The sequence below is a fragment of the Centropristis striata genome, chromosome 10 (genome assembly GCF_030273125.1).
Source record: "Centropristis striata isolate RG_2023a ecotype Rhode Island chromosome 10, C.striata_1.0, whole genome shotgun sequence".
NCBI lineage: Eukaryota > Metazoa > Chordata > Actinopteri > Perciformes > Serranidae > Centropristis > Centropristis striata.
In genome coordinates, this window is record NC_081526.1 from 33,900,917 (window position 1) to 33,926,568 (window position 25,652).

A 25,652-nucleotide genomic window follows, 5' to 3' on the forward strand; every position below is an offset into this window, starting at 1 on the left:
GGTGCTGCCCTCCAATACGTCAGGGACAACGTCTTTACAAACTCCTCCGGGAGTAGACGCCTGCAAGGTGTACCACAGATGTTGATCCTGCTAAATGGCGGAAGGTCTTCTGACAATGTAGATACCCCAGCCTCTGCTCTCAAACAGCAGGGCATCGTTGTCATTGGCATTGGAACAAGGAGCTCTGACAGTGGAGAGCTGCAGAAGATATCTCATGATCCTAGTTACGCTCTATCAGTGTCTGATTTCGCTGAACTCCCCAGTGTCCAAGAACAGCTCTCCTCTGTAATGAGCACAGTGCTTTTGAGGGCCACGCCTATCACACCAACAGTAACTGGTAAGAAAGTGGTTGATCCGTACATTCAAACACCATGGTGTGATGCACACTGAATTGTATCAAAGTATATTTCACTACGTTCAGGTCAGCCAGTGCCATTTTGAGCAAAGCAGTTGTGCCAGTATTAATAGAGTCAGTGTTGAAAACCCTGAGGTTAGCTTTCATCATCTCACTTGTGCACAGAAAACTTTTGACACATGAAACTAAATATGTCTCAATTTCTATGTTATCTAGTGGGGAGACAGCCATCAGGAAGGGATATTGTGTTCTTGTTGGATGGATCTGATGCTACTAGAACTGGATTCCCAGCTATCCGAGACTTTGTCCAAAGAACAGTAGAGAAACTCAGTCTGGATGACAACAGAGACCGTGTCTCAGTGGTTCAGTACAGCAGAGATCCAGCTGTCCAGTTCTATCTGAACACGTACACAACAAAAGGCGACATTCTTGACACTGTCAGAGCTATGAGGCACAAAGGCGGAAGAACCCTCAATACTGGAGCGGCTCTCCAGTACTTGAGGGATAATGTCTTCAGTGCCTCTGCCGGAAGCAGGCGCCTAGAAGGAGTTCCACAGGTCCTAGTATTGCTAAGTGGTGGAAGGTCTTCTGACAGTGTTGATGCACCAGCCTCTGCTCTCAAACAGCTGGGTGTCTTGACCTTTGCAATTGGAACTAGGAGCTCTGATATCACAGAATTGCAGAAGATAGCCCACGATCCCACTTATGCTCTATCTGTGTCTGAATTATCTGACCTACCCAAAGTCCAACAGCAACTTCAGTCCTCTGTGGAGGCTGTGGTTATTGATGTCACCCCGGAATCACCAACTGTACTTGGTATGTTAACAAGCACGGCCTCTTTCTGGCCCAATGGGCTACCTGACTTGTTTTGCACCTACACTGAGAAACAATAAATGAAGTAGAATAGCTGTTTAGCTCCATGTGTGCATTGAAATAGATATGGTGGTGTGCTTCCCCTCTGTTTAAAAGACATGTGGGCAGTGCAAGGTGCTTTCCAAAAAAATGTAAAAATAAATGAGGCCACCACTTGTTGATTAGTCTACAAGCGTACTTTCTGCAGAGGTTTTTATCTCTTGTCTTCCTATTTTTTTCTCAGTTGACACTGCCAAAAAGGATATTGTATTCCTTCTGGATGGTTCTGATAGCACAAGGAATGGCTTCCCTGCCATGCTTGATTTTGTTGAGAGTGTGGTGGAGAAACTCAATGTGGGAGAAAACAAAGACCGTGTCTCTGTGGTGCAGTACAGCAGAGATCCACAGGCCCATTTCTATCTGAAAACATACAGCACAAGAGAGGATGTTGTGGATGCCGTCAGAGGGCTGAGACACAAAGGAGGCAGAGCCCTCAACACCGGTGCTGCCCTCCAATACGTCAGGGACAACGTCTTTACAAACTCCTCCGGGAGTAGACGCCTGCAAGGTGTACCACAGATGTTGATCCTGCTAAATGGCGGAAGGTCTTCTGACAATGTAGATACCCCAGCCTCTGATCTCAAACAGCAGGGCATCGTTGTCATTGGCATTGGAACAAGGAGCTCTGACAGTGGAGAGCTGCAGAAGATATCTCATGATCCTAGTTACGCTCTATCAGTGTCTGATTTCGCTGAACTCCCCAGTGTCCAAGAACAGCTCTCCTCTGTAATGAGCACAGTGCTTTTGAGGGCCACGCCTATCACACCAACAGTAACTGGTAAGAAAGTGGTTGATCCGTACATTCAAACACCATGGTGTGATGCACACTGAATTGTATCAAAGTATATTTCACTACGTTCAGGTCAGCCAGTGCCATTTTGAGAAAAGCAGTTGTGCCAGTATTAATAGAGTCAGTGTTGAAAACCGTGAGGTTACCTTTCATCATCTCACTTGTGCACAGAAAACTTTTGACACATGAAACTAAATATGTCTCAATTTCTATGTTATCTAGTGGGGAGACAGCCATCAGGAAGGGATATTGTGTTCTTGTTGGATGGATCTGATGCTACTAGAACTGGATTCCCAGCTATCCGAGACTTTGTCCAAAGAACAGTAGAGAAACTCAGTCTGGATGACAACAGAGACCGTGTCTCAGTGGTTCAGTACAGCAGAGATCCAGCTGTCCAGTTCTATCTGAACACATACACAACAAAAGGCGACATACTTGACACTGTCAGAGCTATGAGGCACAAAGGTGGAATACCCCTCAATACTGGAGCGGCTCTCCAGTACTTGAGGGATAATGTCTTCAGTGCCTCTGCCGGAAGCAGGCGCCTAGAAGGAGTTCCACAGGTCCTAGTATTGCTAAGTGGTGGAAGGTCTTCTGACAGTGTTGATGCACCAGCCTCTGCTCTCAAACAGCTGGGTGTCTTGACCTTTGCAATTGGAACTAGGAGCTCTGATATCACAGAATTGCAGAAGATAGCCCACGATCCCACTTATGCTCTATCTGTGTCTGAATTATCTGACCTACCCAAAGTCCAACAGCAACTTCAGTCCTCTGTGGAGGCTGTGGTTATTGATGTCACCCCGGAATCACCAACTGTACTTGGTATGTTAACAAGCACGGCCTCTTTCTGGCCCAATGGGCTACCTGACTTGTTTTGCACCTACACTGAGAAACAATAAATGAAGTAGAATAGCTGTTTAGCTCCATGTGTGCATTGAAATAGATATGGTGGTGTGCTTCCCCTCTGTTTAAAAGACATGTGGGCAGTGCAAGGTGCTTTCCAAAAAAATGTAAAAATAAATGAGGCCACCACTTGTTGATTAGTCTACAAGCGTACTTTCTGCAGAGGTTTTTATCTCTTGTCTTCCTATTTTTTTCTCAGTTGACACTGCCAAAAAGGATATTGTATTCCTTCTGGATGGTTCTGATAGCACAAGGAATGGCTTCCCTGCCATGCTTGATTTTGTTGAGAGTGTGGTGGAGAAACTCAATGTGGGAGAAAACAAAGACCGTGTCTCTGTGGTGCAGTACAGCAGAGATCCACAGGCCCATTTCTATCTGAAAACATACAGCACAAGAGAGGATGTTGTGGATGCCGTCAGAGGGCTGAGACACAAAGGAGGCAGAGCCCTCAACACCGGTGCTGCCCTCCAATACGTCAGGGACAACGTCTTTACAAACTCCTCCGGGAGTAGACGCCTGCAAGGTGTACCACAGATGTTGATCCTGCTAAATGGCGGAAGGTCTTCTGACAATGTAGATACCCCAGCCTCTGATCTCAAACAGCAGGGCATCGTTGTCATTGGCATTGGAACAAGGAGCTCTGACAGTGGAGAGCTGCAGAAGATATCTCATGATCCTAGTTACGCTCTATCAGTGTCTGATTTCGCTGAACTCCCCAGTGTCCAAGAACAGCTCTCCTCTGTAATGAGCACAGTGCTTTTGAGGGCCACGCCTATCACACCAACAGTAACTGGTAAGAAAGTGGTTGATCCGTACATTCAAACACCATGGTGTGATGCACACTGAATTGTATCAAAGTATATTTCACTACGTTCAGGTCAGCCAGTGCCATTTTGAGAAAAGCAGTTGTGCCAGTATTAATAGAGTCAGTGTTGAAAACCGTGAGGTTACCTTTCATCATCTCACTTGTGCACAGAAAACTTTTGACACATGAAACTAAATATGTCTCAATTTCTATGTTATCTAGTGGGGAGACAGCCATCAGGAAGGGATATTGTGTTCTTGTTGGATGGATCTGATGCTACTAGAACTGGATTCCCAGCTATCCGAGACTTTGTCCAAAGAACAGTAGAGAAACTCAGTCTGGATGACAACAGAGACCGTGTCTCAGTGGTTCAGTACAGCAGAGATCCAGCTGTCCAGTTCTATCTGAACACATACACAACAAAAGGCGACATACTTGACACTGTCAGAGCTATGAGGCACAAAGGTGGAATACCCCTCAATACTGGAGCGGCTCTCCAGTACTTGAGGGATAATGTCTTCAGTGCCTCTGCCGGAAGCAGGCGCCTAGAAGGAGTTCCACAGGTCCTAGTATTGCTAAGTGGTGGAAGGTCTTCTGACAGTGTTGATGCACCAGCCTCTGCTCTCAAACAGCTGGGTGTCTTGACCTTTGCAATTGGAACTAGGAGCTCTGATATCACAGAATTGCAGAAGATAGCCCACGATCCCACTTATGCTCTATCTGTGTCTGAATTATCTGACCTACCCAAAGTCCAACAGCAACTTCAGTCCTCTGTGGAGGCTGTGGTTATTGATGTCACCCCGGAATCACCAACTGTACTTGGTATGTTAACAAGCACGGCCTCTTTCTGGCCCAATGGGCTACCTGACTTGTTTTGCACCTACACTGAGAAACAATAAATGAAGTAGAATAGCTGTTTAGCTCCATGTGTGCATTGAAATAGATATGGTGGTGTGCTTCCCCTCTGTTTAAAAGACATGTGGGCAGTGCAAGGTGCTTTCCAAAAAAATGTAAAAATAAATGAGGCCACCACTTGTTGATTAGTCTACAAGCGTACTTTCTGCAGAGGTTTTTATCTCTTGTCTTCCTATTTTTTTCTCAGTTGACACTGCCAAAAAGGATATTGTATTCCTTCTGGATGGTTCTGATAGCACAAGGAATGGCTTCCCTGCCATGCTTGATTTTGTTGAGAGTGTGGTGGAGAAACTCAATGTGGGAGAAAACAAAGACCGTGTCTCTGTGGTGCAGTACAGCAGAGATCCACAGGCCCATTTCTATCTGAAAACATACAGCACAAGAGAGGATGTTGTGGATGCCGTCAGAGGGCTGAGACACAAAGGAGGCAGAGCCCTCAACACCGGTGCTGCCCTCCAATACGTCAGGGACAACGTCTTTACAAACTCCTCCGGGAGTAGACGCCTGCAAGGTGTACCACAGATGTTGATCCTGCTAAATGGCGGAAGGTCTTCTGACAATGTAGATACCCCAGCCTCTGCTCTCAAACAGCAGGGCATCGTTGTCATTGGCATTGGAACAAGGAGCTCTGACAGTGGAGAGCTGCAGAAGATATCTCATGATCCTAGTTACGCTCTATCAGTGTCTGATTTCGCTGAACTCCCCAGTGTCCAAGAACAGCTCTCCTCTGTAATGAGCACAGTGCTTTTGAGGGCCACGCCTATCACACCAACAGTAACTGGTAAGAAAGTGGTTGATCCGTACATTCAAACACCATGGTGTGATGCACACTGAATTGTATCAAAGTATATTTCACTACGTTCAGGTCAGCCAGTGCCATTTTGAGCAAAGCAGTTGTGCCAGTATTAATAGAGTCAGTGTTGAAAACCCTGAGGTTAGCTTTCATCATCTCACTTGTGCACAGAAAATGTTTGACACATGAAACTAAATATGTCTCAATTTCTATGTTATCTAGTGGGGAGACAGCCATCAGGAAGGGATATTGTGTTCTTGTTGGATGGATCTGATGCTACTAGAACTGGATTCCCAGCTATCCGAGACTTTGTCCAAAGAACAGTAGAGAAACTCAGTCTGGATGACAACAGAGACTGTGTCTCAGTGGTTCAGTACAGCAGAGATCCAGCTGTCCAGTTCTATCTGAACACGTACACAACAAAAGGCGACATTCTTGACACTGTCAGAGCTATGAGGCACAAAGGCGGAAGAACCCTCAATACTGGAGCGGCTCTCCAGTACTTGAGGGATAATGTCTTCACTGCCTCTGCCGGAAGCAGGCGCCTAGAAGGAGTTCCACAGGTCCTAGTATTGCTAAGTGGTGGAAGGTCTTCTGACAGTGTTGATGCACCAGCCTCTGCTCTCAAACAGCTGGGTGTCTTGACCTTTGCAATTGGAACTAGGAGCTCTGATATCACAGAATTGCAGAAGATAGCCCACGATCCCACTTATGCTCTATCTGTGTCTGAATTATCTGACCTACCCAAAGTCCAACAGCAACTTCAGTCCTCTGTGGAGGCTGTGGTTATTGATGTCACCCCGGAATCACCAACTGTACTTGGTATGTTAACAAGCACGGCCTCTTTCTGGCCCAATGGGCTACCTGACTTGTTTTGCAGCTACACTGAGAAACAATAAATGAAGTAGAATAGCTGTTTAGCTCCATGTGTGCATTGAAATAGATATGGTGGTGTGCTTCCCCTCTGTTTAAAAGACATGTGGGCAGTGCAAGGTGCTTTCCAAAAAAATGTAAAAATAAATGAGGCCACCACTTGTTGATTAGTCTACAAGCGTACTTTCTGCAGAGGTTTTTATCTCTTGTCTTCCTATTTTTTTCTCAGTTGACACTGCCAAAAAGGATATTGTATTCCTTCTGGATGGTTCTGATAGCACAAGGAATGGCTTCCCTGCCATGCTTGATTTTGTTGAGAGTGTGGTGGAGAAACTCAATGTGGGAGAAAACAAAGACCGTGTCTCTGTGGTGCAGTACAGCAGAGATCCACAGGCCCATTTCTATCTGAAAACATACAGCACAAGAGAGGATGTTGTGGATGCCGTCAGAGGGCTGAGACACAAAGGAGGCAGAGCCCTCAACACCGGTGCTGCCCTCCAATACGTCAGGGACAACGTCTTTACAAACTCCTCCGGGAGTAGACGCCTGCAAGGTGTACCACAGATGTTGATCCTGCTAAATGGCGGAAGGTCTTCTGACAATGTAGATACCCCAGCCTCTGATCTCAAACAGCAGGGCATCGTTGTCATTGGCATTGGAACAAGGAGCTCTGACAGTGGAGAGCTGCAGAAGATATCTCATGATCCTAGTTACGCTCTATCAGTGTCTGATTTCGCTGAACTCCCCAGTGTCCAAGAACAGCTCTCCTCTGTAATGAGCACAGTGCTTTTGAGGGCCACGCCTATCACACCAACAGTAACTGGTAAGAAAGTGGTTGATCCGTACATTCAAACACCATGGTGTGATGCACACTGAATTGTATCAAAGTATATTTCACTACGTTCAGGTCAGCCAGTGCCATTTTGAGCAAAGCAGTTGTGCCAGTATTAATAGAGTCAGTGTTGAAAACCCTGAGGTTAGCTTTCATCATCTCACTTGTGCACAGAAAACTTTTGACACATGAAACTAAATATGTCTCAATTTCTATGTTATCTAGTGGGGAGACAGCCATCAGGAAGGGATATTGTGTTCTTGTTGGATGGATCTGATGCTACTAGAACTGGATTCCCAGCTATCCGAGACTTTGTCCAAAGAACAGTAGAGAAACTCAGTCTGGATGACAACAGAGACCGTGTCTCAGTGGTTCAGTACAGCAGAGATCCAGCTGTCCAGTTCTATCTGAACACATACACAACAAAAGGCGACTTACTTGACAATGTCAGAGCTATGAGGCACAAAGGTGGAATACCCCTCAATACTGGAGCGGCTCTCCAGTACTTGAGGGATAATGTCTTCAGTGCCTCTGCCGGAAGCAGGCGCCTAGAAGGAGTTCCACAGGTCCTAGTATTGCTAAGTGGTGGAAGGTCTTCTGACAGTGTTGATGCACCAGCCTCTGCTCTCAAACAGCTGGGTGTCTTGACCTTTGCAATTGGAACTAGGAGCTCTGATATCACAGAATTGCAGAAGATAGCCCACGATCCCACTTATGCTCTATCTGTGTCTGAATTATCTGACCTACCCAAAGTCCAACAGCAACTTCAGTCCTCTGTGGAGGCTGTGGTTATTGATGTCACCCCTGAATCACCAACTGTACTTGGTATGTTAACAAGCACGGCCTCTTTCTGGCCCAATGGGCTACCTGACTTGTTTTGCACCTACACTGAGAAACAATAAATGAAGTAGAATAGCTGTTTAGCTCCATGTGTGCATTGAAATAGATATGGTGGTGTGCTTCCCCTCTGTTTAAAAGACATGTGGGCAGTGCAAGGTGCTTTCCAAAAAAATGTAAAAATAAATGAGGCCACCACTTGTTGATTAGTCTACAAGCGTACTTTCTGCAGAGGTTTTTATCTCTTGTCTTCCTATTTTTTTCTCAGTTGACACTGCCAAAAAGGATATTGTATTCCTTCTGGATGGTTCTGATAGCACAAGGAATGGCTTCCCTGCCATGCTTGATTTTGTTGAGAGTGTGGTGGAGAAACTCAATGTGGGAGAAAACAAAGACCGTGTCTCTGTGGTGCAGTACAGCAGAGATCCACAGGCCCATTTCTATCTGAAAACATACAGCACAAGAGAGGATGTTGTGGATGCCGTCAGAGGGCTGAGACACAAAGGAGGCAGAGCCCTCAACACCGGTGCTGCCCTCCAATACGTCAGGGACAACGTCTTTACAAACTCCTCCGGGAGTAGACGCCTGCAAGGTGTACCACAGATGTTGATCCTGCTAAATGGCGGAAGGTCTTCTGACAATGTAGATACCCCAGCCTCTGCTCTCAAACAGCAGGGCATCGTTGTCATTGGCATTGGAACAAGGAGCTCTGACAGTGGAGAGCTGCAGAAGATATCTCATGATCCTAGTTACGCTCTATCAGTGTCTGATTTCGCTGAACTCCCCAGTGTCCAAGAACAGCTCTCCTCTGTAATGAGCACAGTGCTTTTGAGGGCCACGCCTATCACACCAACAGTAACTGGTAAGAAAGTGGTTGATCCGTACATTCAAACACCATGGTGTGATGCACACTGAATTGTATCAAAGTATATTTCACTACGTTCAGGTCAGCCAGTGCCATTTTGAGCAAAGCAGTTGTGCCAGTATTAATAGAGTCAGTGTTGAAAACCCTGAGGTTAGCTTTCATCATCTCACTTGTGCACAGAAAACGTTTGACACATGAAACTAAATATGTCTCAATTTCTATGTTATCTAGTGGGGAGACAGCCATCAGGAAGGGATATTGTGTTCTTGTTGGATGGATCTGATGCTACTAGAACTGGATTCCCAGCTATCCGAGACTTTGTCCAAAGAACAGTAGAGAAACTCAGTCTGGATGACAACAGAGACCGTGTCTCAGTGGTTCAGTACAGCAGAGATCCAGCTGTCCAGTTCTATCTGAACACGTACACAACAAAAGGCGACATTCTTGACACTGTCAGAGCTATGAGGCACAAAGGCGGAAGAACCCTCAATACTGGAGCGGCTCTCCAGTACTTGAGGGATAATGTCTTCACTGCCTCTGCCGGAAGCAGGCGCCTAGAAGGAGTTCCACAGGTCCTAGTATTGCTAAGTGGTGGAAGGTCTTCTGACAGTGTTGATGCACCAGCCTCTGCTCTCAAACAGCTGGGTGTCTTGACCTTTGCAATTGGAACTAGGAGCTCTGATATCACAGAATTGCAGAAGATAGCCCACGATCCCACTTATGCTCTATCTGTGTCTGAATTATCTGACCTACCCAAAGTCCAACAGCAACTTCAGTCCTCTGTGGAGGCTGTGGTTATTGATGTCACCCCGGAATCACCAACTGTACTTGGTATGTTAACAAGCACGGCCTCTTTCTGGCCCAATGGGCTACCTGACTTGTTTTGCAGCTACACTGAGAAACAATAAATGAAGTAGAATAGCTGTTTAGCTCCATGTGTGCATTGAAATAGATATGGTGGTGTGCTTCCCCTCTGTTTAAAAGACATGTGGGCAGTGCAAGGTGCTTTCCAAAAAAATGTAAAAATAAATGAGGCCACCACTTGTTGATTAGTCTACAAGCGTACTTTCTGCAGAGGTTTTTATCTCTTGTCTTCCTATTTTTTTCTCAGTTGACACTGCCAAAAAGGATATTGTATTCCTTCTGGATGGTTCTGATAGCACAAGGAATGGCTTCCCTGCCATGCTTGATTTTGTTGAGAGTGTGGTGGAGAAACTCAATGTGGGAGAAAACAAAGACCGTGTCTCTGTGGTGCAGTACAGCAGAGATCCACAGGCCCATTTCTATCTGAAAACATACAGCACAAGAGAGGATGTTGTGGATGCCGTCAGAGGGCTGAGACACAAAGGAGGCAGAGCCCTCAACACCGGTGCTGCCCTCCAATACGTCAGGGACAACGTCTTTACAAACTCCTCCGGGAGTAGACGCCTGCAAGGTGTACCACAGATGTTGATCCTGCTAAATGGCGGAAGGTCTTCTGACAATGTAGATACCCCAGCCTCTGATCTCAAACAGCAGGGCATCGTTGTCATTGGCATTGGAACAAGGAGCTCTGACAGTGGAGAGCTGCAGAAGATATCTCATGATCCTAGTTACGCTCTATCAGTGTCTGATTTCGCTGAACTCCCCAGTGTCCAAGAACAGCTCTCCTCTGTAATGAGCACAGTGCTTTTGAGGGCCACGCCTATCACACCAACAGTAACTGGTAAGAAAGTGGTTGATCCGTACATTCAAACACCATGGTGTGATGCACACTGAATTGTATCAAAGTATATTTCACTACGTTCAGGTCAGCCAGTGCCATTTTGAGCAAAGCAGTTGTGCCAGTATTAATAGAGTCAGTGTTGAAAACCCTGAGGTTAGCTTTCATCATCTCACTTGTGCACAGAAAACTTTTGACACATGAAACTAAATATGTCTCAATTTCTATGTTATCTAGTGGGGAGACAGCCATCAGGAAGGGATATTGTGTTCTTGTTGGATGGATCTGATGCTACTAGAACTGGATTCCCAGCTATCCGAGACTTTGTCCAAAGAACAGTAGAGAAACTCAGTCTGGATGACAACAGAGACCGTGTCTCAGTGGTTCAGTACAGCAGAGATCCAGCTGTCCAGTTCTATCTGAACACATACACAACAAAAGGCGACTTACTTGACAATGTCAGAGCTATGAGGCACAAAGGTGGAATACCCCTCAATACTGGAGCGGCTCTCCAGTACTTGAGGGATAATGTCTTCAGTGCCTCTGCCGGAAGCAGGCGCCTAGAAGGAGTTCCACAGGTCCTAGTATTGCTAAGTGGTGGAAGGTCTTCTGACAGTGTTGATGCACCAGCCTCTGCTCTCAAACAGCTGGGTGTCTTGACCTTTGCAATTGGAACTAGGAGCTCTGATATCACAGAATTGCAGAAGATAGCCCACGATCCCACTTATGCTCTATCTGTGTCTGAATTATCTGACCTACCCAAAGTCCAACAGCAACTTCAGTCCTCTGTGGAGGCTGTGGTTATTGATGTCACCCCTGAATCACCAACTGTACTTGGTATGTTAACAAGCACGGCCTCTTTCTGGCCCAATGGGCTACCTGACTTGTTTTGCACCTACACTGAGAAACAATAAATGAAGTAGAATAGCTGTTTAGCTCCATGTGTGCATTGAAATAGATATGGTGGTGTGCTTCCCCTCTGTTTAAAAGACATGTGGGCAGTGCAAGGTGCTTTCCAAAAAAATGTAAAAATAAATGAGGCCACCACTTGTTGATTAGTCTACAAGCGTACTTTCTGCAGAGGTTTTTATCTCTTGTCTTCCTATTTTTTTCTCAGTTGACACTGCCAAAAAGGATATTGTATTCCTTCTGGATGGTTCTGATAGCACAAGGAATGGCTTCCCTGCCATGCTTGATTTTGTTGAGAGTGTGGTGGAGAAACTCAATGTGGGAGAAAACAAAGACCGTGTCTCTGTGGTGCAGTACAGCAGAGATCCACAGGCCCATTTCTATCTGAAAACATACAGCACAAGAGAGGATGTTGTGGATGCCGTCAGAGGGCTGAGACACAAAGGAGGCAGAGCCCTCAACACCGGTGCTGCCCTCCAATACGTCAGGGACAACGTCTTTACAAACTCCTCCGGGAGTAGACGCCTGCAAGGTGTACCACAGATGTTGATCCTGCTAAATGGCGGAAGGTCTTCTGACAATGTAGATACCCCAGCCTCTGCTCTCAAACAGCAGGGCATCGTTGTCATTGGCATTGGAACAAGGAGCTCTGACAGTGGAGAGCTGCAGAAGATATCTCATGATCCTAGTTACGCTCTATCAGTGTCTGATTTCGCTGAACTCCCCAGTGTCCAAGAACAGCTCTCCTCTGTAATGAGCACAGTGCTTTTGAGGGCCACGCCTATCACACCAACAGTAACTGGTAAGAAAGTGGTTGATCCGTACATTCAAACACCATGGTGTGATGCACACTGAATTGTATCAAAGTATATTTCACTACGTTCAGGTCAGCCAGTGCCATTTTGAGCAAAGCAGTTGTGCCAGTATTAATAGAGTCAGTGTTGAAAACCCTGAGGTTAGCTTTCATCATCTCACTTGTGCACAGAAAACGTTTGACACATGAAACTAAATATGTCTCAATTTCTATGTTATCTAGTGGGGAGACAGCCATCAGGAAGGGATATTGTGTTCTTGTTGGATGGATCTGATGCTACTAGAACTGGATTCCCAGCTATCCGAGACTTTGTCCAAAGAACAGTAGAGAAACTCAGTCTGGATGACAACAGAGACCGTGTCTCAGTGGTTCAGTACAGCAGAGATCCAGCTGTCCAGTTCTATCTGAACACGTACACAACAAAAGGCGACATTCTTGACACTGTCAGAGCTATGAGGCACAAAGGCGGAAGAACCCTCAATACTGGAGCGGCTCTCCAGTACTTGAGGGATAATGTCTTCACTGCCTCTGCCGGAAGCAGGCGCCTAGAAGGAGTTCCACAGGTCCTAGTATTGCTAAGTGGTGGAAGGTCTTCTGACAGTGTTGATGCACCAGCCTCTGCTCTCAAACAGCTGGGTGTCTTGACCTTTGCAATTGGAACTAGGAGCTCTGATATCACAGAATTGCAGAAGATAGCCCACGATCCCACTTATGCTCTATCTGTGTCTGAATTATCTGACCTACCCAAAGTCCAACAGCAACTTCAGTCCTCTGTGGAGGCTGTGGTTATTGATGTCACCCCGGAATCACCAACTGTACTTGGTATGTTAACAAGCACGGCCTCTTTCTGGCCCAATGGGCTACCTGACTTGTTTTGCACCTACACTGAGAAACAATAAATGAAGTAGAATAGCTGTTTAGCTCCATGTGTGCATTGAAATAGATATGGTGGTGTGCTTCCCCTCTGTTTAAAAGACATGTGGGCAGTGCAAGGTGCTTTCCAAAAAAATGTAAAAATAAATGAGGCCACCACTTGTTGATTAGTCTACAAGCGTACTTTCTGCAGAGGTTTTTATCTCTTGTCTTCCTATTTTTTTCTCAGTTGACACTGCCAAAAAGGATATTGTATTCCTTCTGGATGGTTCTGATAGCACAAGGAATGGCTTCCCTGCCATGCTTGATTTTGTTGAGAGTGTGGTGGAGAAACTCAATGTGGGAGAAAACAAAGACCGTGTCTCTGTGGTGCAGTACAGCAGAGATCCACAGGCCCATTTCTATCTGAAAACATACAGCACAAGAGAGGATGTTGTGGATGCCGTCAGAGGGCTGAGACACAAAGGAGGCAGAGCCCTCAACACCGGTGCTGCCCTCCAATACGTCAGGGACAACGTCTTTACAAACTCCTCCGGGAGTAGGCGCCTGCAAGGTGTACCACAGATGTTGATCCTGCTAAATGGCGGAAGGTCTTCTGACAATGTAGATACCCCAGCCTCTGATCTCAAACAGCAGGGCATCGTTGTCATTGGCATTGGAACAAGGAGCTCTGACAGTGGAGAGCTGCAGAAGATATCTCATGATCCTAGTTACGCTCTATCAGTGTCTGATTTCGCTGAACTCCCCAGTGTCCAAGAACAGCTCTCCTCTGTAATGAGCACAGTGCTTTTGAGGGCCACGCCTATCACACCAACAGTAACTGGTAAGAAAGTGGTTGATCCGTACATTCAAACACCATGGTGTGATGCACACTGAATTGTATCAAAGTATATTTCACTACGTTCAGGTCAGCCAGTGCCATTTTGAGCAAAGCAGTTGTGCCAGTATTAATAGAGTCAGTGTTGAAAACCCTGAGGTTAGCTTTCATCATCTCACTTGTGCACAGAAAACTTTTGACACATGAAACTAAATATGTCTCAATTTCTATGTTATCTAGTGGGGAGACAGCCATCAGGAAGGGATATTGTGTTCTTGTTGGATGGATCTGATGCTACTAGAACTGGATTCCCAGCTATCCGAGACTTTGTCCAAAGAACAGTAGAGAAACTCAGTCTGGATGACAACAGAGACCGTGTCTCAGTGGTTCAGTACAGCAGAGATCCAGCTGTCCAGTTCTATCTGAACACATACACAACAAAAGGCGACATACTTGACACTGTCAGAGCTATGAGGCACAAAGGTGGAATACCCCTCAATACTGGAGCGGCTCTCCAGTACTTGAGGGATAATGTCTTCAGTGCCTCTGCCGGAAGCAGGCGCCTAGAAGGAGTTCCACAGGTCCTAGTATTGCTAAGTGGTGGAAGGTCTTCTGACATTGTTGATGCACCAGCCTCTGCTCTCAAACAGCTGGGTGTCTTGACCTTTGCAATTGGAACTAGGAGCTCTGATATCACAGAATTGCAGAAGATAGCCCACGATCCCACTTATGCTCTATCTGTGTCTGAATTATCTGACCTACCCAAAGTCCAACAGCAACTTCAGTCCTCTGTGGAGGCTGTGGTTATTGATGTCACCCCGGAATCACCAACTGTACTTGGTATGTTAACAAGCACGGCCTCTTTCTGGCCCAATGGGCTACCTGACTTGTTTTGCACCTACACTGAGAAACAATAAATGAAGTAGAATAGCTGTTTAGCTCCATGTGTGCATTGAAATAGATATGGTGGTGTGCTTCCCCTCTGTTTAAAAGACATGTGGGCAGTGCAAGGTGCTTTCCAAAAAAATGTAAAAATAAATGAGGCCACCACTTGTTGATTAGTCTACAAGCGTACTTTCTGCAGAGGTTTTTATCTCTTGTCTTCCTATTTTTTTCTCAGTTGACACTGCCAAAAAGGATATTGTATTCCTTCTGGATGGTTCTGATAGCACAAGGAATGGCTTCCCTGCCATGCTTGATTTTGTTGAGAGTGTGGTGGAGAAACTCAATGTGGGAGAAAACAAAGACCGTGTCTCTGTGGTGCAGTACAGCAGAGATCCACAGGCCCATTTCTATCTGAAAACATACAGCACAAGAGAGGATGTTGTGGATGCCGTCAGAGGGCTGAGACACAAAGGAGGCAGAGCCCTCAACACCGGTGCTGCCCTCCAATACGTCAGGGACAACGTCTTTACAAACTCCTCCGGGAGTAGACGCCTGCAAGGTGTACCACAGATGTTGATCCTGCTAAATGGCGGAAGGTCTTCTGACAATGTAGATACCCCAGCCTCTGCTCTCAAACAGCAGGGCATCGTTGTCATTGGCATTGGAACAAGGAGCTCTGACAGTGGAGAGCTGCAGAAGATATCTCATGATCCTAGTTACGCTCTATCAGTGTCTGATTTCGCTGAACTCCCCAGTGTCCAAGAACAGCTCTCCTCTGTAATGAGCACAGTGCTTTTGAGGGCCACGCCTATCACACCAACAGTAACTGGTAAGAAAGTGGTTGATCCGTACATTCAAACACCATGGTGTGATGCACACTGAATTGTATCAAAGTATATTTCACTACGTTCAGGTCAGCCAGTGCCATTTTGAGCAAAGCAGTTGTGCCAGTATTAATAGAGTCAGTGTTGAAAACCCTGAGGTTAGCTTTCATCATCTCACTTGTGCACAGAAAATGTTTGACACATGAAACTAAATATGTCTCAATTTCTATGTTATCTAGTGGGGAGACAGCCATCAGGAAGGGATATTGTGTTCTTGTTGGATGGATCTGATGCTACTAGAACTGGATTCCCAGCTATCCGAGACTTTGTCCAAAGAACAGTAGAGAAACTCAGTCTGGATGACAACAGAGACCGTGTCTCAGTGGTTCAGTACAGCAGAGATCCAGCTGTCCAGTTCTATCTGAACACATACACAACAAAAGGCGACATACTTGACACTGTCAGAGCTATGAGGCACAAAGGTGGAATACCCCTCAATACTGGAGCGGCTCTCCAGTACTTGAGGGATAATGTCTTCAGTGCCTCTGCCGGAAGCAGGCGCCTAGAAGGAGTTCCACAGGTCCTAGTATTGCTAAGTGGTGGAAGGTCTTCTGACAGTGTTGATGCACCAGCCTCTGCTCTCAAACAGCTGGGTGTCTTGACCTTTGCAATTGGAACTAGGAGCTCTGATATCACAGAATTGCAGAAGATAGCCCACGATCCCACTTATGCTCTATCTGTGTCTGAATTATCTGACCTACCCAAAGTCCAACAGCAACTTCAGTCCTCTGTGGAGGCTGTGGTTATTGATGTCACCCCGGAATCACCAACTGTACTTGGTATGTTAACAAGCACGGCCTCTTTCTGGCCCAATGGGCTACCTGACTTGTTTTGCACCTACACTGAGAAACAATAAATGAAGTAGAATAGCTGTTTAGCTCCATGTGTGCATTGAAATAGATATGGTGGTGTGCTTCCCCTCTGTTTAAAAGACATGTGGGCAGTGCAAGGTGCTTTCCAAAAAAATGTAAAAATAAATGAGTCCACCACTTGTTGATTAGTCTACAAGCGTACTTTCTGCAGAGGTTTTTATCTCTTGTCTTCCTATTTTTTTCTCAGTTGACACTGCCAAAAAGGATATCGTATTCCTTCTGGATGGTTCTGATAGCACAAGGAATGGCTTCCCTGCCATGCTTGATTTTGTTGAGAGTGTGGTGGAGAAACTCAATGTGGGAGAAAACAAAGACCGTGTCTCTGTGGTGCAGTACAGCAGAGATCCACAGGCCCATTTCTATCTGAAAACATACAGCACAAGAGAGGATGTTGTGGATGCGGTCAGAGGGCTGAGACACAAAGGAGGCAGACCCCTCAACACCGGGGCTGCCCTCCAATACGTCAGGGACAACGCCTTTACAAACTCCTCCGGGAGTAGGCGCCTGCAAGGTGTACCACAGATGTTGATCCTGCTAAATGGCGGAAGGTCTTCTGACAATGTAGATACCCCAGCCTCTGCTCTCAAACAGCAGGGCATCGTTGTCATTGGCATTGGAACAAGGAGCTCTGACAGTGGAGAGCTGCAGAAGATATCTCATGATCCTAGTTACGCTCTATCAGTGTCTGATTTCGCTGAACTCCCCAGTGTCCAAGAACAGCTCTCCTCTGTAATGAGCACAGTGCTATTGAGGGCCACGCCTATCACACCAACAGTAACTGGTAAGAAAGTGGTTGATCCGTACATTCAAACACCATGGTGTGATGCACACTGAATTGTATCAAAGTATATTTCACTACGTTCAGGTCAGCCAGTGCCATTTTGAGCAAAGCAGTTGTGCCAGTATTAATAGAGTCAGTGTTGAAAACCCTGAGGTTAGCTTTCATCATCTCACTTGTGCACAGAAAACGTTTGACACATGAAACTAAATATGTCTCAATTTCTATGTTATCTAGTGGGGAGACAGCCATCAGGAAGGGATATTGTGTTCTTGTTGGATGGATCTGATGCTACTAGAACTGGATTCCCAGCTATCCGAGACTTTGTCCAAAGAACAGTAGAGAAACTCAGTCTGGATGACAACAGAGACCGTGTCTCAGTGGTTCAGTACAGCAGAGATCCAGCTGTCCAGTTCTATCTGAACACGTACACAACAAAAGGCGACATTCTTGACACTGTCAGAGCTATGAGGCACAAAGGCGGAAGAACCCTCAATACTGGAGCGGCTCTCCAGTACTTGAGGGATAATGTCTTCACTGCCTCTGCCGGAAGCAGGCTCCTAGAAGTAGTTCCACAGGTCCTAGTATTGCTAAGTGGTGGAAGGTCTACTGACAGTGTTGATGCACCAGCCTCTGCTCTCAAACAGCTGGGTGTCTTGACCTTTGCAATTGGAACTAGGAGCTCTGATATCACAGAATTGCAGAAGATAGCCCACGATCCCACTTATGCTCTATCTGTGTCTGAATTATCTGACCTACCCAAAGTCCAACAGCAACTTCAGTCCTCTGTGGAGGCTGTGGTTATTGATGTCACCCCGGAATCACCAACTGTACTTGGTATGTTAACAAGCATGGCCTCTTTCTGGCCCAATGGGCTACCTGACTTGTTTTGCAGCTACACTGAGAAACAATAAATGAAGTAGAATAGCTGTTTAGCTCCATGTGTGCATTGAAATAGATATGGTGGTGTGCTTCCCCTCTGTTTAAAAGACATGTGGGCAGTGCAAGGTGCTTTCCAAAAAAATGTAAAAATAAATGAGGCCACCACTTGTTGATTAGTCTACACGCGTACTTTCTGCAGAGGTTTTTATCTCTTGTCTTCCTATTTTTTTCTCAGTTGACACTGCCAAAAAGGATATTGTATTCCTTCTGGATGGTTCTGATAGCACAAGGAATGGCTTCCCTGCCATGCTTGATTTTGTTGAGAGTGTGGTGGAGAAACTCAATGTGGGAGAAAACAAAGACCGTGTCTCTGTGGTGCAGTACAGCAGAGATCCACAGGCCCATTTCTATCTGAAAACATACAGCACAAGAGAGGATGTTGTGGATGCGGTCAGAGGGCTGAGACATAAAGGAGGCAGACCCCTCAACACCGGGGCTGCCCTCCAATACGTCAGGGACAACGTCTTTACAAACTCCTCCGGGAGTAGGCGCCTGCAAGGTGTACCACAGATGTTGATCCTGCTAAATGGCGGAAGGTCTTCTGACAATGTAGATACCCCAGCCTCTGATCTCAAACAGCAGGGCATCGTTGTCATTGGCATTGGAACAAGGAGCTCTGACAGTGGAGAGCTGCAGAAGATATCTCATGATCCTAGTTACGCTCTATCAGTGTCTGATTTCGCTGAACTCCCCAGTGTCCAAGAACAGCTCTCCTCTGTAATGAGCACAGTGCTATTGAGGGCCACGCCTATCACACCAACAGTAACTGGTAAGAAAGTGGTTGATCCGTACATTCAAACACCATGGTGTGATGCACACTGAATTGTATCAAAGTATATTTCACTACGTTCAGGTCAGCCAGTGCCATTTTGAGCAAAGCAGTTGTGCCAGTATTAATAGAGTCAGTGTTGAAAACCCTGAGGTTAGCTTTCATCATCTCACTTGTGCACAGAAAACGTTTGACACATGAAACTAAATATGTCTCAATTTCTATGTTATCTAGTGGGGAGACAGCCATCAGGAAGGGATATTGTGTTCTTGTTGGATGGATCTGATGCTACTAGAACTGGATTCCCAGCTATCCGAGACTTTGTCCAAAGAACAGTAGAGAAACTCAGTCTGGATGACAACAAAGACCGTGTCTCAGTGGTTCAGTACAGCAGAGATCCAGTTGTCCAGTTCTATCTGAACACGTACACAACAAAAGGCGACATACTTGACACTGTCAGAGCTATGAGGCACAAAGGCGGAAGACCCCTCAATACTGGAGCGGCTCTCCAGTACTTGAGGGATAATGTCTTCACTGCCTCTGCCGGAAGCAGGCGCCTAGAAGGAGTTCCACAGGTTCTAGTATTGCTAAGTGGTGGAAGGTCTTATGACAGTGTTGATGCACCAGCCTCTGCTCTCAAACAGCTGGGTGTCTTGACCTTTGCAATTGGAACTAGGAGCTCTGATATCACAGAATTGCAGAAGATAGCCCACGATCCCACTTATGCTCTATCTGTGTCTGAATTATCTGACCTACCCAAAGTCCAACAGCAACTTCAGTCCTCTGTGGAGGCTGTGATTATTGATGTCACCCCGGAATCACCAACTGTACTTGGTATGTTAACAAGCACGGCCTCTTTCTGGCCCAATGGGCTACCTGACTCGTTTTGCAGCTACACTGAGAAACAATAAATGAAGTAGAATAGCTGTTTAGCTCCATGTGTGCATTGAAATAGATAAGGTGGTGTGATTCCCCTCTGTTTAAAAGACATGTGGGCAGTGCAAGGTGCTTTCCAAAAAAATGTAAAAATAAATGAGGCCACCACTTGTTGATTAGTCTACAAGCGTACTTTCTGCAGAGGTTTTTATCGCTTGTCTTCCTATTTTTTTCTCAGTTGACACTGCCAAAAAGGATATCGTATTCCTTCTGGATGGTTCTGATAGCACAAGGAATGGCTTCCCTGCCATGCTTGATTTTGTTGAGAGTGTGGTGGAGAAACTCAATGTGGGAGAAAACAAAGACCGTGTCTCTGTGGTGCAGTACAGCAGAGATCCAGAGGCCCATTTCTATCTGAAAACATACAGCACAAGAGAGGATGTTGTGGATGCGGTCAGAGGGCTGAGACACAAAGGAGGCAGACCCCTCAACACCGGGGCTGCCCTCCAATACGTCAGGGACAACGTCTTTACAAACTCCTCCGGGAGTAGGCGCCAGCAAGGTGTACCACAGATGTTGATCCTGCTAAATGGCGGAAGGTCTTCTGACAATGTAGATACCCCAGCCTCTGCTCTCAAACAGCAGGGCATCGTTGTCATTGGCATTGGAACAAGGAGCTCTGACATTGGAGAGCTGCAGAAGATATCTCATGATCCTAGTTACGCTCTATCAGTGTCTGATTTCGCTGAACTCCCCAGTGTCCAAGAACAGCTCTCCTCTGTAATGAGCACAGTGCTATTGAGGGCCACGCCTATCACACCAACAGTAACTGGTAAGAAAGTGGTTGATCCGTACATTCAAACACCATGGTGTGATGCACACTGAATTGTATCAAAGTATATTTCACTACGTTCAGGTCAGCCAGTGCCATTTTGAGCAAAGCAGTTGTGCCAGTATTAATAGAGTCAGTGTTGAAAACCCTGAGGTTAGCTTTCATCATCTCACTTGTGCACAGAAAACGTTTGACACATGAAACTAAATATGTCTCAATTTCTATGTTATCTAGTGGGGAGACAGCCATCAGGAAGGGATATTGTGTTCTTGTTGGATGGATCTGATGCTACTAGAACTGGATTCCCAGCTATCCGAGACTTTGTCCAAAGAACAGTAGAGAAACTCAGTCTGGATGACAACAAAGACCGTGTCTCAGTGGTTCAGTACAGCAGAGATCCAGCTGTCCAGTTCTATCTGAACACGTACACAACAAAAGGCGACATACTTGACACTGTCAGAGCTATGAGGCACAAAGGCGGAAGACCCCTCAATACTGGAGCGGCTCTCCAGTACTTGAGGGATAATGTCTTCACTGCCTCTGCCGGAAGCAGGCGCCTAGAAGGAGTTCCACAGGTCCTAGTATTGCTAAGTGGTGGAAGGTCTTCTGACAGTGTTGATGCACCAGCCTCTGCTCTCAAACAGCTGGGTGTCTTGACCTTTGCAATTGGAACTAGGAGCTCTGATATCACAGAATTGCAGAAGATAGCCCACGATCCCACTTATGCTCTATCTGTGTCTGAATTATCTGACCTACCCAAAGTCCAACAGCAACTTCAGTCCTCTGTGGAGGCTGTGGTTATTGATGTCACCCCGGAATCACCAACTGTACTTGGTATGTTAACAAGCACGGCCTCTTTCTGGCCCAATGGGCTACCTGACTTGTTTTGCAGCTACACTGGGAAACAATAAATGAAGTAGAATAGCTGTTTAGCTCCATGTGTGCATTGAAATAGATATGGTGGTGTGCTTCCCCTCTGTTTAAAAGACATGTGGGCAGTGCAAGGTGCTTTCCAAAAAAATGTAAAAATAAATGAGGCCACCACTTGTTGATTAGTCTACAAGCGTACTTTCTGCAGAGGTTTTTATCTCTTGTCTTCCTATTTTTTTCTCAGTTGACACTGCCAAAAAGGATATCGTATTCCTTCTGGATGGTTCTGATAGCACAAGGAATGGCTTCCCTGCCATGCTTGATTTTGTTGAGAGTGTGGTGGAGAAACTCAATGTGGGAGAAAACAAAGACCGTGTCTCTGTGGTGCAGTACAGCAGAGATCCACAGGCCCATTTCTATCTGAAAACATACAGCACAAGAGAGGATGTTGTGGATGCCGTCAGAGGGCTGAGACACAAAGGAGGCAGACCCCTCAACACCGGGGCTGCCCTCCAATACGTCAGGGACAACATCTTTACAAACTCCTCCGGGAGTAGGCGCCTGCAAGGTGTACCACAGATGTTGATCCTGCTAAATGGCGGAAGGTCTTATGACAATGTAGATACCCCAGCCTCTGCTCTCAAACAGCAGGGCATCGTTGTCATTGGCATTGGAACAAGGAGCTCTGACAGTGGAGAGCTGCAGAAGATATCTCATGATCCTAGTTACGCTCTATCAGTGTCTGATTTCGCTGAACTCCCCAGTGTCCAAGAACAGCTCTCCTCTGTAATGAGCACAGCGCTATTGAGGGCCAGGCCCATCACACCAACAGTAACTGGTAAGAAAGTGGTTGATCTGTACATTCAAACACCATGGTGTGATGCACACTGAATTGTATCAAAGTATATTTCACTACGTTCAGGTCAGCCAGGACCATTATGAGCAAAGCAGTTGTGCCAGTATTAATAGAGTTAGTGTTGAAAACCCTGAGGTTAGCTTTCATCATCTCACTTGTGCACAGGAAAAGTTTGACACATGAAATTAAATATGTCTCAATTTCTATGTTATCTAGTGGACAGACAGCCATCAGGAAGGGATATTGTGTTCTTGTTGGATGGATCTGATGCTACTCGAACTGGATTCCCAGCTATCCGAGACTTTGTCCAAAGAACAGTAGAGAAACTCAGTGTGGATGACAACAGAGACCGTGTCTCAGTGGTTCAGTACAGCAGAGATCCAGCTGTCCAGTTCTATCTGAACACGTACACAACAAAAGGCGACATACTTGGCACTGTCAGATCTATGAGGCACAAAGGCGGAAGACCCCTCAGAACTGGAGCGGCTCTCCAGTACTTGAGGGATAATGTCTTCACTGCCTCTGCCGGAAGCAGGCGCCTAGAAGGAGTTCCACAGGTCCTAGTATTGCTAAGTGGTGGAAGGTCTTCTGACAGTGTTGATGCACCAGCGTCTGCCCTCAAACAGCTGGGTGTCTTGACCTTTGCAATTGGAACTAGGAGCTCTGATATCACAGAATTGCAGAAGATAGCCCACGATCCCACTTATGCTCTATCTGTGTCTGACTTATCTGACCTACCCAAAGTCCAACAGCAACTTCAGTCCTCTGTGGAGGCTGTGGTTATTGATGTCACCCCGGAATCACCAACTGTACTTGGTATGTTAACAAGCACGGCCTCTTTCTGGCCCAATGGGCTACCTGACTTGTTTTGCACCTACACTGAGAAACAATAAATGGAGTAGAATCGCTGTTTAACTCCATGTGTGAATTGAAATAGATATGGTGGTATGCTTCCCCTCTGTTTAAAAGACATGTGGGCAGTGCAAGGTGCTTTCCAAAAAAAATGTAAAAATAAATTAGGCCACCACTTGTTGATTAGTCTACAAGCGTACTTTCTGCAGAGGTTTTTATCTCTTGTCTTCCTATTTTTTTCTCAGTTGACACTGCCAAAAAGGATATCGTATTCCTTCTGGATGGTTCTGATAGCACAAGGAATGGCTTCCCTGCCATGCTTAAGTTTGTTGAGAGAGTGGTGGAGAAACTCAATATGGGAGAAAACAAAGACCGTGTCTCTGTGGTGCAGTACAGCAGAGATCCACAGGCTCATTTCTATCTGAAAACATACAGCACAAGAGAGGATGTTGTGGATGCGGTCAGAGGGCTGAGACACAAAGGAGGCAGACCCCTCAACACCGGGGCTGCCCTCCAATACGTCAGGGACAACGTCTTTACAAACTCCTCCGGGAGTAGGCGCCTGCAAGGTGTACCACAGATGTTGATCCTGCTAAATGGCGGAAGGTCTTATGACAATGTAGATACCCCAGCCTCTGCTCTCAAACAGCAGGGCATCGTTGTCATTGGCATTGGAACAAGGAGCTCTGACAGTGGAGAGCTGCAGAAGATATCTCATGATCCTAGTTACGCTCTATCAGTGTCTGATTTCGCTGAACTCCCCAGTGTCCAAGAACAGCTCTCCTCTGTAATGAGCACAGCGCTATTGAGGGCCAGGCCCATCTCACCAACAGTAACTGGTAAGAAAGAGGTTGATCTGTACATTCACACACCATGATGTGATGCACACTGAATTGTATCAAAGTATATTTCACTACGTTCAGGTCAGCCAGGACCATTTTGAGCAAAGCAGTTGTGCCAGTATTAATAGAGTTAGTGTTGAAAACCCTGAGGTTAGCTTTTATCATCTCACTTGTGCACAGGAAAAGTTTGACACATGAAATTAAATATGTCTCAATTTCTATGTTATCTAGTGGACAGACAGCCATCAGGAAGGGATATTGTGTTCTTGTTGGATGGATCTGATGCTACTCGAACTGGATTCCCAGCTATCCGAGACTTTGTCCAAAGAACAGTAGAGAAACTCAGTGTGGATGACAACAGAGACCGTGTCTCAGTGGTTCAGTACAGCAGAGATCCAGCTGTCCAGTTCTATCTGAACACGTACACAACAAAAGGCGACATACTTGACACTGTCAGATCTATGAGGCACAAAGGCGGAAGACCCCTCAGAACTGGAGCGGCTCTCCAGTACTTGAGGGATAATGTCTTCACTGCCTCTGCCGGAAGCAGGCGCCTAGAAGGAGTTCCACAGGTCCTAGTATTGCTAAGTGGTGGAAGGTCTTCTGACAGTGTTGATGCACCAGCCTCTGCCCTCAAACAGCTGGGTGTCTTGACCTTTGCAATTGGAACTAGGAGCTCTGATATCACAGAATTGCAGAAGATAGCCCACGATCCCACTTATGCTCTATCTGTGTCTGACTTATCTGACCTACCCAAAGTCCAACAGCAACTTCAGTCCTCTGTGGAGGCTGTGGTTATTGATGTCACCCCGGAATCACCAACTGTACTTGGTATGTTAACAAGCACGGCCTCTTTCTGGCCCAATGGGCTACCTGACTTGTTTTGCAGCCACACTGAGAAACAATAAATGAAGTAGAACAGCTGTTTAGCTCCATGTGTGCATTGAAATAGATATGGTGGTGTACTTTCCCTCTGTTTAAAAGACATGTGGGCAGTGCAAGGTGCTTTCCAAAAAAATATAAAAATAAATTAGGCCACAACTTATTGATAAGTCTACAAACATACTTTCTGCAGAGATTTTTATCTCTTGTCTTCCTATTTTTTTCTCAGTTGACACTGCCAAAAAGGATATCGTATTCCTTCTGGATGGTTCTGATAGCACAAGGAATGGCTTCCCTGCCATGCTTGATTTTATTGAGAGAGTGGTGGAGAAACTCAATGTGGGAGAAAACAAAGACCGTGTCTCTATAGTCCAGTACAGCAGAGAACCAGCTGTCCAGTTCTATCTGAATACATACACAAAAAAAGGCGACATACTTGACACTGTCAGAGCTATGAGGCACAAAGGCGGAAGATCCCTCAACACTGGAGCGGCTCTCCAGTACTTGAGGGATAATG

The 25,652-nt window shown here is 46.0% G+C and overlaps 1 protein-coding gene across 1 annotated transcript in view; it reads left to right on the forward strand.

Annotated features, from left to right (window-relative positions):
• The window catches only part of col6a3 (collagen, type VI, alpha 3), an 82,862-nt gene that overhangs the window by 33,543 nt on the left and 23,667 nt on the right, over positions 1 to 25,652 (forward strand). The window lies entirely within an intron of this gene.